We start from the raw sequence: 14,667 nt of genomic DNA on the forward strand, positions 1-14,667 counted from the left end.
ACCGACTGTAGATAGGGAAGCGTTCGATCTTCTGGATGACTCCTTATCACTGGAGGAGTTGACACGTGCCCTGCACCAGCTCAGGAGGGGCAAGTCCCCTGGGCTGGATGGGTTGACGGTAGAATTTGTTAGAGCCTTCTGGGATGTCCTGGGGGATGATTATATGAAGGTTCTGGGGGAGAGCTTGGCGACCGGGGAGATGCCCCTCTCGTGGCGCAGAGCAGTCGTTGTCCTGCTGCCCAAGAAGGGTGAACTCCGCCTGTTGAAGAACTGGCGCCCGGTCTCTCTCCTCTGTACAGAGTACAAAATCTTTGCACGGGCGATGGCAAATCGCCTAGGCTCTGTGCTGTCTCAACTGATTCACCCGGACCAGTCCTATACAGTCCCTGGTCGGTCCATTCAGGATAACATCCACCTGGTTAGGGACCTGATTTATCTATCTCAGGGCACTGGTCAGTCAGTAGCCTTCCTGTCTCTTGATCAGGAGAAGGCTTTTGACAGGGTAGACCACGACTACCTACTCGGGACGCTGCAAGCGTTCGGATTTGGACCGCATTTTGTAGCCAGGGTCCGGCTCTTGTACGCTGCAGCGGAGTGTCTTGTGAAGGTTAATGGGGTGTTGTTGGCTCCCATTCATTTTGGGAGGGGGGTTCGTCAGGGGTGCCCCATGTCCAGTCAGTTGTACTCGGTCTGTGTAGAGCCATTCCTGTGTCTTCTTCGGAGGAAGCTGACAGGCCTGGCTCTACCAGGTCCGGGGGTGGAAGTGGTTCTTTCAGCCTATGCCGATGATGTGCTCCTTACGTTCACTGACCCTGGTGACCTGCGGAGGATGCGTGAATGCCAGAGGACTTTCTCGGCTGCATCATCCGCCAGGATTAATTGGAGTAAATGCTCTGGACTATTAGTGGGTCAGTGGCAGGTAGACTCCCTGCCGGAGGAGATGGCGATGTATGCGTGGAGCACCACGCACCTCCTCTATCTGGGGGTGTACCTGAGTCCCACTGAGGATGCCTGGCCGGCGAACTGGCAGGAGCTGGAGATGAAAATCGTCGCCCGGCTGGGACGCTGGTCAGGCCTGCTTGGAGTCCTTTCCTTTCAGGGGAGGGTGCTGGTCATAAACCAGCTGGTGGCCTCCATGTTGTGGTACCGGCTGGCTACTCTTGTCCCGCCCTCCATCTTTGCAACTACTTTACAGAAGAAGCTGGTGGACTTCTTCTGGGGAAATAGGAAGCATTGGGTTACCGCAGCAGTCCTGAGTCTCCCGTTGGAGGAGGGCGGCCAGTCCTTGGTATGCGTGCGTACCCAGGTGGCGGCTCTCCGTCTCAGGACTCTGCGGAGGTATATGTACACGGAGAACCCCCCCAGGTGGCACGCTCTGGCCACGTATTTTTTTCGTCGGGGTTGTTGCCTACGGGGGGTTTCGCGGCTGCCGGTGGCGGGCATCAGTCGACCCGCCTTACGGGGTCTGCCTAGTTTCTATCGGGACGTGCTTAGAGTGAGGAATTTGGTTGTTTTCAGCCGACGTGTTGCTCCACAAAGGGAGGGGGACGTTGTGGCTGCGGGAGCAGCTGGTCCTCACCCTGTCATGGCGGGTGTCGAGGAGAGGCGTGTGCCTAGAGTAGTTCTGACTGAGCTTACCCCCGCTCCGTCAGATTTGCTCATCGGGCCTAGGCTCCGGGATCTCTCCCGGGCGCCGGCTCCGCACAACTTGAGCCGCCTTTCCGAGATGCCCAGCGTGCTGTTTCGTGATGCGAAGAGACGCACACTGTACAGAATGCTCCTGCACATTCTACACCTCCTTGTTTTCGTACACCGCCCTGATACATCTTGGCGGTCTGTGTTACCACCTGAAGACGGGGACGGTCCTCAGTGGGGGGCTCTCTATAAGGGAGTTGTTCCCCTTTACATCGGGGACCTGGGGTGGAGAGTGTTGCACAGAGCGGTGGTGTGTAATAAACTGTTGAGCCGGTTCACGGGCTCGCCGACCGCCTGTATTTTCTGCGGTGACGAAGAGACCGTGTTCCACGTCTATATGGAATGTGAGAGGTTACTGCCCCTGTACCAATATCTGAAGGGGTTGTTCCTCAAGTTCTGGTTACACTTTAGTCCTACGATTCTAGTGTTTGGACACAAGGCAGGGGGTGGGGAGGGTCTTTCGGGGGGGTGGGACCTCCCTGTCGGTTTGCTCTTGGGCCTGGCCAAGTTGGCCATTCGCGGGTCCAGGCAGCGGGCGGTCGATGGTCTTGCCAGAGTCGGCTGCCTTCCCCTTTTCCGGGCCTACGTCCGTGCGCGCGTGACCCTAGAGAGGGAACACGCGGAGACCACGGGGACTATGGAGGCCTTCCGTGGGCGCTGGTCACCGCGGGGGGTTGAGAGCATTGTAAATAATGAAGGCAACATTGTATTATAATGACTATTTGATGACTTGTAACCCTTGAATGTGGTTTTGATGTGATGTATCATGTGAATGTGCTGAATAAAGTCTTTGAAAATGAAAAAAAAAAAAAAAAAAAAAAAAAAAAAAAAGAGAGAGAGAGAGAGAGAGAGAGAGAGAGAGAGAGAGAGAGAGAGAGAGAGAGAGAGAGAGAGAGAGAGAGAGAGAGAGAGAGAGAGAGAGAGAGAGAGAGAGAGAGAGAGAGAGAGAGGTTTATGTTCCTTACAGAGAAGGGAATTAGATTTGAGAACAAATTAACAAGTGTTTTGAGAGAATAGTTGAGGAGAAGCCAATTCCATAGAAAGATTAGTATGTAGAGAATTACAGACTTTTGGGAAACTGGCAGAAAGTGCAGCAGTCAGAAGGATCATTCTAAAGCAATATCAGGCTATGATCTGGAATGCACTGTCTAAAAGAGATATAGGTTTAGGTTTATTATTGTCAGGTGTAGCGAGGTACAGTGAAAAGCTTTGCATGTACAAACAAGTCAAATTCAAGTAGAGGTAGAGCAAAGGGGAAGGAAGATACAGAGTGCAGAATATAGTTCTTGAGAAAGAATGGTGAGAACAGATTTGGTAGGAATTGTAAAAAGGGAACTTGAAATCATACTTGTCAGGGAAAAATCCGAATAACTATGAAAAGAAAATTGAGATGGGACATTGTCTACCTGCTTCAAAGAGCTGGGCGTTGGCACGTGCTTATGGTTTCCCTTGCCCCAAGACGGAGTGGCAGTACAGTGGCGCAGATGGTAGAGACGCTGCTTCACGGTGCCAGGAAGCCGGGTTTGATCCTGACTTCAGGTGCAGTCTGTGCGGAGTTTGCACGTTCTCCCTGGGACCGGGGGTGTTTCTTTCCAGGCGCTCCGGTTTCCTCCCACATCCCAAAGACGCGCGGGTTTGTAGGTTAATGAACCTGTAAATTGCCCCTAGTCTGCCCCTAGTGGATGCAAAACTTGGATAACATAGTACTTGTGTGAACAGATGATCGATGGTCAGCGGGCCGAAGGGCCTGTTACCATGCTGTATTTTTAAGCTAAACAGAATGAAATGTGTTTTCTCAGATATTAATAAGAAAACATTGTGCACTGTAAGCATCAAATGGATGGAATTTGTTTTAAGAAATTCTCGTTCAACTCATTGCATTGTTAACAACTGGTGTTTGTGTGTTTTGTAGAATCCGGAGCACTTCCACAGGGACATTCATGCCATTCTCAGGATAAGACTCGAGTAATCTCTAGGGTAAGAAATGCCAAAAGTTTACTTGCTCTCTTTTATATATTTTGTTAAATTCGACAATACTGCCGCAATAGCTTAAAATGAAGTCTTAATATCGCAGATGAAAATAAATCACAAATTCCTGCAAGACCAGAGTTCATTATTCTAGTAAATATGATACCAATTGGGTTATTAGTAATATTAATAATGATCACGCTTCATGGAAAACTGTACACTAGTTGATTAACCTATATGTGTAAGACTTGGTAAAATTTTCTCTGGAATAATTCCCTGAAACACACTGCGTAAAGTTGGATTGTTCATTTTTATTGTTTCAAGAAATCTATTCCACTGAATGTTCACAATCCTAAATGCATTAATGGTAAACCTTTAACAGCGGCCTGCAGTCCATTATTCCTATCAATCGTAACTGGAGTTGAATGTTGCAATGTAGTACTTCACCACACGTATAAAGTGGCTAATCACAGGATGCTTTGATAAAGTAGCTTTAAAGCATCGGCAATAATAACAAGGACTAACTGAGAGACGTCAGTAAGAGAGCAGATATCTCCTTTAATAACATTTAGGATTGCACAACAGTTTGGTGGAACACATTTCTCCCGAGCTACTTTTATTAATCATTGTTGTCTGCTCTATAAAACACTGACTGCCACATAAAGTCCCCGTTTATTCAATGGGTATCATGGATTGTGATTTTAACCTAACCCATCTGACGATCTGAGCACCCATTTTTAAGCAATTTCCTTTTTTACACTTTATTGAAGTCAAAATTGGTTGTGATGTGAAAAAAAAAAATTGCCTGACTCTAAACCTGCCTCAGTCAACTCCCGACTCAGGTCAACAGGTCAGATTTGGTTAAAATCAGAGTAATCTTGCCTTTGCTTTAAGGTTAAGTTAACTTAAGTTAAATTGAGAAAGTCATGTTCTTGCTTGTGTTAATTGTGTGAATTGTTGTTTATTCTTGCTGTGGGTTAAGTAACCCTTTCTATAAGGTTGTGCTCTGAGTGCTGAATTTTGATTATTGTGATTTTGCACATCGCTGAATCAACACTTGAATTCTTTTCCTTCACACTTTTGAATGTCTGACTGCATTTTCTTTTGCATTCCTGATTGCCTTCACTATTTGTATAGCTTTTTTTGCATTCCATTAACAGATGTCCATTTTCTATGCGGTTCTTACATCGTTGATAGCTGTTCACTGACTGCCTGGATAGACTATTCCAAGAGAACATTACTGTGAAAACAAAACCGCAGTGTGTACAATGCACCCAGTGTGCCCTTTTTGAAAAGTGTAGACTCACAAATCCTGACCTCAATCCTCGCACAGTCTGGCCTGACAAGTTTAACGTGAATGCTTGAATACAAACCCCAAAGGTCACAGCTCGAGAGTGGAGAGCAGCCACCTGCTTGCAATCGCTTACTTTATTAAGCCACCAGGCAGACCCGGTCTGATTTCCCCTCAAGAGAACCAAAGCTCCCTCTTGGAAGTTCACGAAGTGGCATTGGCAGTGGCTTTGAATACTGCATCACCCAAACCGTTCTCTCCCCTGCCAAAGTAGGAAGTGCACGGTGTTTAATGGCTCTTAACAAGAGGGATATACAGCAGATAGTCCTTGGTGCAGAAAACACAAAATATATAGTGCATTTTCATCCAGCCAGGTATGACGATGATCATATTCAAATTGATCTTTAGTTCATACACTGAATTAAAAATAATTTTGCTTTAAATACTAATCATTTAGCAATATAACACAAATGATGCTGCTTATAGGGGCAGACATTTATCAGGTCGAAATGTCAAGTACATTTTACAATAGTGTTATTTGGACCGCATGGAATCTATCTGACTCCTTACTGCCTGTTCATTATCTGATGTCAGATGTCCTTGCTCTGCTCGGTGTTAATATTGAGAATTTTACATTGACAGCCGACGTTCAAATGAATATATTGAAACGTCTGTGTTTAGGATAGCATCTTTGGGTCTTCGAATTTCTGCAATTCATCCTGATATTTACTTCCAGCTTAACAAAGGCTGGCTAGTTCTCCCATAGAGTTTCAGGCTGTGTCTCACTCTTCAGTATTGTTTCTATTCCAAAAGAAAAGTGCCAAGGGTCAAAACAGGGAAATGTGGAAACTAATCCAATGCGAATATGCTGACCTCTGCAGATCAATACGTGACCGTGAACGAGGCTGTTTGCATTACAGAGATAGTTTAGTAGTTCTATTCTGCAGGATCACTTTCAGCTGTGTAAGACAATACCTTCAGCAGTATTCAGGTAATCACACAGCGGTCCACCTTGTACTCTTCTGCTGACAGCCGGCTGAATAATTTACCACTCATTTGAACTGCCTTTCAGTTTGCAGTGGGAAACAAAAAAAAATAGCCATTTTAAGAAGCGGAAACAAAATGAGGCAAAGATGAAGCAAAATAAAAAACAGGTGGAATTTGCTGCAATCCAATTTGCAAAACCCTTGCCAAGCTCATCGTGGAAGCGATGGTCACCGTTTGTCACCGTTCTCCATGACGCGCTGATTCCGGGTGAGCTTGCTCTCTTTGGGAAGAGATTGATAAAGGAACATGGTGGACTTTTCTTAGTCGGCAACACCTTGCACTGACTGTAGGTCATGCTTTACCTTACTCGGATAAATGCCATTGGCCAGGGTTCATTAGGGTTGGGTTGGCATTCAGTTAATTTTATGCTAGGTTACTCCCTTAGTCAATGAAGGGCAGAATGCCTGTGAGACTTCATTGTGAGATCAAATATAATTTGGAAGAAATCAATGAGAGACTGGTAGTTGGAGCTACAGAAATGAAGGTAATTGGCAATAACAATTAAACAGTTATTATTTGGGAGATTCATTCTCTCCTGTCTTATTGACAGGGTATGCAACCATCTCCCATGATAGACTATTCATTAGTTTGAGCAAATGGATATATTTGGCAAATTAATCTTCACAGAGCCAGGAAGGAAGAAATTTAAGCAGAAACATGCGTGCAGAAATGTTGCTGCCTTTGAATTCTTTATAAGTAAGATGGTGGTAGTGTTAAAATGTACATCTTTTCATCCCTCTGAGGTTTGCACATAACCATCGAGAGCATTTGTACTTAGGAAATAAAGGGGCTTTCTAAAACAGATCTTGATATTACAAAAGGTCACCATAGATGGGGATGCGCAAATGTCCTGCACACATTCAGTGATAACGGTCAAGAGATAGGTTTTATGACCAAACATCAATATAGAACAGTACAGCACAGGAACGGGTTCTTCAGCCCACAATGTTTGCGCCGAACATGATGCCAAGTTAAACGGATCTCAAATGCCTGTACATGATCCATATCTCTCCATTCCTTGCACTTCCATCTGCTTATCTCAAAGTCTCTCAAACGCCACTATCATATCTGCCACCATCCCTGGCAACATGTTCCAGGCCCCCGCCACACTCTGTGTGAAAAAACGCACCCTGCACATCTCCATTATACTCCCCCCCCCCTCTCAACTTATAGCTATGGCCTCTAGTGTTGGACATTTGCACGCTGGGGAAAAGGTTCTGACTGTCTACCCTATCTACACCTCTCATCATTTTATATACTTCTATAAAGTCTCCCCTCGAGCTCTGACGTTCCAGAGAAAACAATCCAAGTCTTTCCAAACTCTCACTGTAGTTGACACCCTCTAATCTAGGCAGCATTCTGCTAAACCTTGTCTGCACCCTTTCCAAAGTCTCCACATCCTTCCTGAAATGGGGCGACCAGAACCACATGCAATTAGAATGTTGGCCCTTTAATTTCTGGGTCCCTCCAGTTATTCTTTCTGCGTCAACAATGGACATACATTTTTCATCTTGTATACTTGAATAAACCCTTAATAATGTGAAACCATGTTAATCATTTGCCTTGGTCTTGTCACTCTTGTACTGACAATGTTTTGCTATTTAGAAAAGTATTACAAAAGATTGGAAAACTCAACTTTGGTTCTTGATGCTCTCAAAAAAAATTAGATGTAATATTTCATTTGGCTTCAGAGCCAGTGAGCAGGAAATTTGTTTGTGGGATTTGGCAGATGTAACTTCTCTAAAGGCCAAATGATGACAGAAATGTAGATGCAGTGCAGTATTCCAAATTATGAGGAAATTGGGAGCAATTCTCTTCTCAAATGAGTAGTTCTTGCTCTGTCTGCAGTTTAAGGTCCGTGTAGATTCCATTCAATTTTAACTGGAATGGTTTGAAATGACTGCCGTGTCCTTGGGTTTTGTTATCATGGTGGTCATTGTTCTTTTGATCATACTTTTGATGTGAATCCTTACAACGATCTCAATGCACACGTTCTATTAGCAGCACTAACAGCCGGCATCCATGATCAAACCCTCCTCACCTGGATCCATCTATCACTTGCTCCCAAAAGGACACAAAGTGCTGGAGTAACTCAGCAGATCAGGCAGCATCTCTGGAGAACATGGGTAGATGACATTTTGGGTCGGGACTCTTCTTCAGAGTGGTACTTTTGTCCCACTCCCACCTCTCTTCCAACCTTCTCTCCCAATACAACCAGTCTGAAGAAGGGTCCCGACCCGAAACGTAGCCTTTCCATGTCCTCCACAGGTGCTGCCTGACCCGCTGAGTTACTCCAGCACTTTGAGTTTTACTCAAGATTCCAGCATCTGCTGTTCACCGTGTCCTGAACAATATTTTTAATTTGGTTTATTGCCTTTTTTTTTGGACTGATCAATAACTTCCTACCCGCTGCACCATTTCTTCCATCTTTAGTTTTAGAGATACAACATAGTAACAGGACCTTCAGCCCACCAAGCCCACGTCACCATCGATCGATCATCTGTTCAAACTAGTTCTCTGTTATCCCACTTTCTCATCCATTCCCTTCACTCCAGAAGCCGACCAGCGACCCCTGTACACTAACACTATCCTACACACTAGGGACAATTTGTCAAAGCCAATTAACCTGCAAACATGCACGTCTTTGGAATGTGGGAGGAAACCAGTGCACCCAGAGAAAACCCATACGGTCACAGGGAGAATGTACAAACTCTGTAAAGACAGCACCCGTAGACAGGATCAAACCCAGGTCTCTGGCGCTAAAAGGCAGCAACTCTACCGCAACGCCTCCGTGCCACCTAATCGGGAGAAGTACTTGAGAAAGAGTTTGAAGATCTCACGCTCTGATTCCATTCACTGCCTGTTGGGGGAATGCCTGATTTTTGTTCACTACCTCTGCTTGCATCTTACCTCAGCAATACAATACTCTTTCTTGGCATTATACGTTGGAGACTCCATAGTTATGTCGGTGGACAGCACCAGCTTCCGATACAACTTCTGCTCTGAAACCCCAGGCTGTTCGATCAAGCATTGTTCCATTTTTAATATCTTTTAAAACTTTAATTCAAGTAGCTACTACATTTATACTTCAACAATTAACACACATCAACTGCAGTTTGGAGTAAGTAGTGCTTTGTAAATTAAATGGAGCTTTTGACAGCTTTCCCTTCTCAGTGAAAGCTCATGCTGATAAAGCCCTCATTCCCCAGCCTCCATAATGATATTGGCTTCAGGCTTAATGCTGGGGTTGTTCTATGATATAAACAGAACAGAATTTAATTATTAATCGAGTTTTCTCAGTCCACCTCAGGTGAAAGTTGAAGATAATGTTTCTTCAGAAATAAAGTAAACCTTCTGCAGCAATTTGCACCATGCCAGGCTAAAATGAATTTCACTGCAATTCTTAGACTTGCAGTCCCAGTTCAAAGACTCATTTATTCTATATAAACCATACAATTTTGAGTATTCTGAATGACTACAAGTTAAAGCTGAGAGACACATGAGACTGCTGATGCTGGAATCCTAAGCACACACACAGTGCTGGAGGAAGTCAACGGGTCAGGGCAGCATCTGTGGGGGGAATGGACTGACGATGTTTCGGGTCAGGACTTTTCTTTAGATAATCGAAGTCGGTGGGGGCGGGGGGAAACTGGGAAAGAGAAGGTGGGTGGGTGGATAAAGCCTAACAAGTGATAGATGGATACAGGTGAGGGAGGGGTAGGGGGGTGATTGCCAGATGGGTGGAGAAAATGTCAAAGGCTGGAGATGAAAAGGGTGTCAAATAAGGAGAGCAGAAGAGTGAAATGTAAAGGGAATCAAGAGTGTTTTATTGTCATATGTCCCAAACAGAACAACAAAATTCTTACTTGCAGCAGCACAACAGAAAATGTTGTTCTCTTTAAACATAATGCTCTGTAAACAATATAATAAACAAAAAAATAAAGTTCAGTGTGTGTGTGTATATATATGCATATATCGACACACACGTTTTGGGGTGGAAGGGGACGGGCAGAAACCAAAAGGGAAGGGCTGAAAAGGAAATGAGTTAAAATTACTGAAGAAGGGTCTTGACCCAAAACGTCACCCACTCCTTCTCTCCCGAGATGCTGCCTGACCCGCTGAGTTACTCCAGCATTTTGTGTCTACCTTTGATTTAAACCAGCATCTGCAGTTTTTTTCCTAAAACTAAAATGACTATTTAATGCAGTTTATTCTATTATTAGCGTATTGCTCCTGTAATACATTTTAAAATGTTGCCTCATGATTTCTGACTGTCCAGTCCCGCTGAGATTTATCAGGTGACCCATTTTTGGACCTCTGTCAAAACAATTCTGCAATTGGCCACTGGGAGGTGTACTGGAGTAATCTACAGCCATTTCCTGGCTGTGGTAAAGTTCCAGGCCTTTGCTTAGCTCCCTCACTCCAGGGAATAGACATGCTGGAGAGCTCAATGTATAACAAGCATGGTAGTGGAATATAGAGCAGCCCAGCACTGGAACATGCCCTTTGCCCCACTATATCAATTTAAACTAATCCTATCTGTCCGCACATGGCCCATATTCCCCCATTCACTGCCTGTTCATGTGCCTATATAAAAGCCACTTAAACATTGCAATCATATATGCTTCCACCACCGCTCCTCGTTTAAGGCACCCATCACTCTCTGTGTAAAAAAAATTGGCTTGCAAATCTCCTTTGACTTTTTTTCCCCATCTCACCTTCAAACCATGTTTCTTGTATTTGACATTTACACTCTGGGGAAAAAAGACTCTGACCATCTACTCTATCCAAATCTCTCATAATTTTATAAACTTCAACCGGGTTGGCTATTTAGCCTCTGACGCTCGAGAGAATACAATGCAAGTTTGTCCAACCTCTGCTTCCAGCTTATACTCTCTAATCCAGGCAGCATTCTGGTAAATCTCCAAAGCTTCCACATCCTTTCTGTAATGGGATGACCAGATCTGCACGCTACACTCCAAATTTGGCCTAACTAAGGTTTTATAAAGCTGCAGCATGACTGCCCGACGTTTATACTGAACACCCGGAGCAATGAAGGCACGTTTACTATACGTCTTCTTTACCCCTTGTCAACATGTGTTGCACTTCCAGTGAACTATAGACTTGCATCCCAAGAACCTTATGTACATCAATGCTCCGAAGGATCCTATCACTAACTTTGCACTTTCCTCTTGCATTTGAAGTGTAAAGTGCAACACCTCACACTTGTCTGCACTAAACTCCATCTGCCACATTTCCAACTCATCTCTTTATTGATGAATCCCTTGCCAACTTTTCTCACTATTCAATACTTCCGCCAATTTCTGTCATCCACGAACTTACTATGAGGTCTTCCTTATTTTTGTCCAAATCATTTATAAATATCACAACAACAGAGGTCCCAGCACTGATCCCTGTGGAACACCACTGGACATAGATCTCCAGTCAGAGTAACATCCTTCCACCACTACCCTCTGCCTCTGTGGCTAAACCAATTATGAATCTAATCTATTCCGTCTCCATGGATTCCATGTGCCTTAATCTTCTGGATCAGCCTACCATGATGGACCGTGTTGAGCGGTTTACTAAAGTCCATGTAGATTACATCCACTGTTCTACCCTCATCAATCATCTACGTCACCTCTTCAAAGAGCTCAATCAAGTTTGAAAAGTGGATCTCCTCTACGCAAAGCCATACTGACTATCTGCATAAGTCTATGCTATTCCAGTTGCAAGTAGATCCTGTCCCCGAGAATCTTCTCCAATAGTTTCCCTACCAATGGTAAGTCGGCAGTTACTAGATACAGCAGGAAAGCTTGGGGTAGTTAGATGAAAACAACCAGTGTGTAAAAAATATGAAACAAATTTCAATGGATTTGTAGGGTTGCGTCAGGAGATTAACATGAATCCTGTAAAAGTCCAGCTGCTTCACTGATGTTGGAGAGTCACAAAGTCATGCAGCACATTAATACGTTGTTTAGTCCACACTTTTCTCCATTCCAACCAATAATAACCTCAGGAAAAGATTATTGCGATTTGAATTAAAATAATTGATAACCAATTATTGGTTTGGAGATCCCAGTGATGGACCATAATATTAACAGTCAACACAAGGAACTGCAGATGCTGGTCTACAAAAAAATGACGCAAAGAGCTGGAGTAACTCAACGGCTCAGGCAGCATCTCTGGAGGACATGGATAGGCAACGTTTCGAGTTGGCACCTTTCGAGGCTGGAAAAGGATCTTGACCTGAAACGTTGTCTATCCATGCTCTCTCGAGATGCTGCCTGATGCATTGAGTTACTGTAGCATTTAGTATTTTATAATATTAGCAGGATCAGAACAAGCACAATTATGGTACTTTCAAGTTCAGGTGCTGTGTGCCAACTCAGACCATTGCTATTCTAAAACATGGACCGATAATACAATCAATTTTCTTTTATTTCTCCCAAAAGACGATGTGTTCGCTGATAATTCCCTTGGAAAATGGCCCTGCTTGGCTTTAATAACCTTAGCTATGTCATTGCAAAACCCTATTGACGTGTGTGAATGGTGTTTCCATAGTATCTAGTGGAAGCTGTGAGCAGTGGAAAATGATCAGTGTTGAGATACATCTGACCCATTGTCTGCCAAGCAAAAACCATGTTGTCAACTGTTAAATTGATCCAGATTGTATTCGTTCTCACATTGCCGTCTTGTGTATGACGCTGTTTTTAGAATTGAGCCATCAATTTGCAAGTTCAAACAAATATCCCGCTGAGTGAGAAACGGCAACTTTGGTGTGAAAATTGTACTGTAGGTGTTACTATCTTTGCCACTTGTGAAGAGCTTAAGGCAAAACAAAAAGTGCTGGAGAAACTCGTCGGGTCAGGCAGCATCTGTGGAGGGAACGTAGCGGTGACATTTCGGGTCGGGGCCAAAGAAGGGCTATTATTTTTATATTCAAATAGTCTATTTCGAATGGTGAAAGGCCTGGATAGAGTGAATGTGGAGAGGATGTTTCCACTTGTGGGAGAGTCTAGGACCAAAGGCCATAGCCTCTGAATAAAAGGCCGTAGCTTTATAAAGGAGGAATTTCTTTGGTCAGATGGTGGTGAATCTGTGGAATTCATTGCCCCAGATGGCTGTGGAGACCGTCATTGGGTATTTTTAAGGGCGGAGATTGACAGATTCTTGATTAGTAAGGGTATCAGGGGTTATGGGGAGAAGGCAGGAGAACGGGGTTGAAAGGAAAAGGTAGATCAGCCATGAATGAATGGCAGAGTAGGCTTGATGGGCCAAATGGCCTAATTCTGCTCCTAAAGCTTATGAACATATTGAAATACTTCCTAAAATAAATGGAACACTAAGATTAACCATATAAATAAAGATTTGAGTTAAAAATAACCACAGCAGTCGTCTGCAGGATATTTATTTTCCTCCTGTTTTCATTGCTTTAAGAAGAAATTCTTGGATGTTCATGTTCTTATGAATCACTGAGCACTTAACATCTGATTGTGCACCTTCACTGACCCAAACCTAGATTTCCCAAACGAGTGGAGGGTTGTTCCACTATCCATCTGTGTAATGTGAATCAATTAATCATGAACGTCAGCTCGGGATAACGCAGATGCATCTTTTTTGATGTTTTATAATTCCGCAAAGAGCACATTGGTTGGACGAAGGAATAAAAGCACTCTGTTGCTCGTGAAGATTTTAATGTAAGTGCAATGTAGCATCGGACTCTCGTATGAAGTAAACTCAGTAATTTCTACTTTGATTTGGATTACTTCACTCAGTGCATGAACGCAAGCAGTCTTGAAGTTTTAATACTCTTTGCTTTATGCACAATTGTAACATTATACCAAATTTTAATTTGCTTCCTCATTTACTTCAAGGGCCCTGCCTGACTAATTATCAGTCACCGCACATAGGATGCATTCTTACCACGCATAGATATTTTATTGCATTTGTACCTTTTAGAAGGGCACTAATCTCTTTGGCGTAGAATACTTCATGTCTCACTCTTCCTGTGATACTACTTACTGAGTTATCCCATTTACACTGATACCATTTAATTTGTGATACCAAAGCATTGGTCTTTGTTGCCTTAACTATGTTGCATTGACAAATATTCCATTTGCCCTTGCATTTATTTAATATTCAATGACTGTAATCATGATGTGTAGTCAACCGTTCAATCTAGATTTCAGTTTCTTAATTTATGCCATTTCATGATTCATTCAAAATCATATTTTCCATTTATCGCAAAGATATACAATGTTACGTTTCTCAATATTATTGATAATTCATCTTTTTCTTTAGAAGATTTCATAAACGCTAAATCTTATCTTTCTTTCCAATGATGATATCAAGCTTCCAATGTGATTTTAGCGTTGCTTACCAAGATGTTGTTTGCAAGGGTGGAAAGCTGTTAGAGCTGTTGTGTCACAACGCCAGAGACACGGGTTCAATCCTAACCTCTATGTGGAGTTTGTACATCCCTCTGCGACCGCATGAGAAAGTGGAATAACATAGAACTAGTGTGAACAGGGATCGATGGTTGGTGTGTACTTGTAGGAAAATAACTGCAGATGCTGGTACAAATCGAAGGTAACACAAAATGCTGGAGTAACTCAGCGGGTCAGGCAGCATCTCTGGAGAGAAGGAATGGGTGACTTTTCGGG

The 14,667-nt window shown here is 43.6% G+C and overlaps 1 protein-coding gene across 26 annotated transcripts in view; it reads left to right on the top strand.

Annotated features, from left to right (window-relative positions):
• Window positions 1-14,667, top strand: part of rbfox3a (RNA binding fox-1 homolog 3a) — a 1,329,152-nt gene that overhangs the window by 702,969 nt on the left and 611,516 nt on the right. For all 26 annotated transcript variants that reach the window (XM_078401060.1, XM_078401078.1, XM_078401061.1 and 23 more), the window contains one exon: window positions 3,608-3,672. The gene's annotated coding sequence lies outside the window, so the exon portion shown is untranslated. The remainder of the gene's footprint in view (window positions 1-3,607; window positions 3,673-14,667) is intronic.

The sequence above is a fragment of the Rhinoraja longicauda genome, chromosome 6 (assembly GCF_053455715.1).
Source record: "Rhinoraja longicauda isolate Sanriku21f chromosome 6, sRhiLon1.1, whole genome shotgun sequence".
Lineage (NCBI taxonomy): Eukaryota > Metazoa > Chordata > Chondrichthyes > Rajiformes > Arhynchobatidae > Rhinoraja > Rhinoraja longicauda.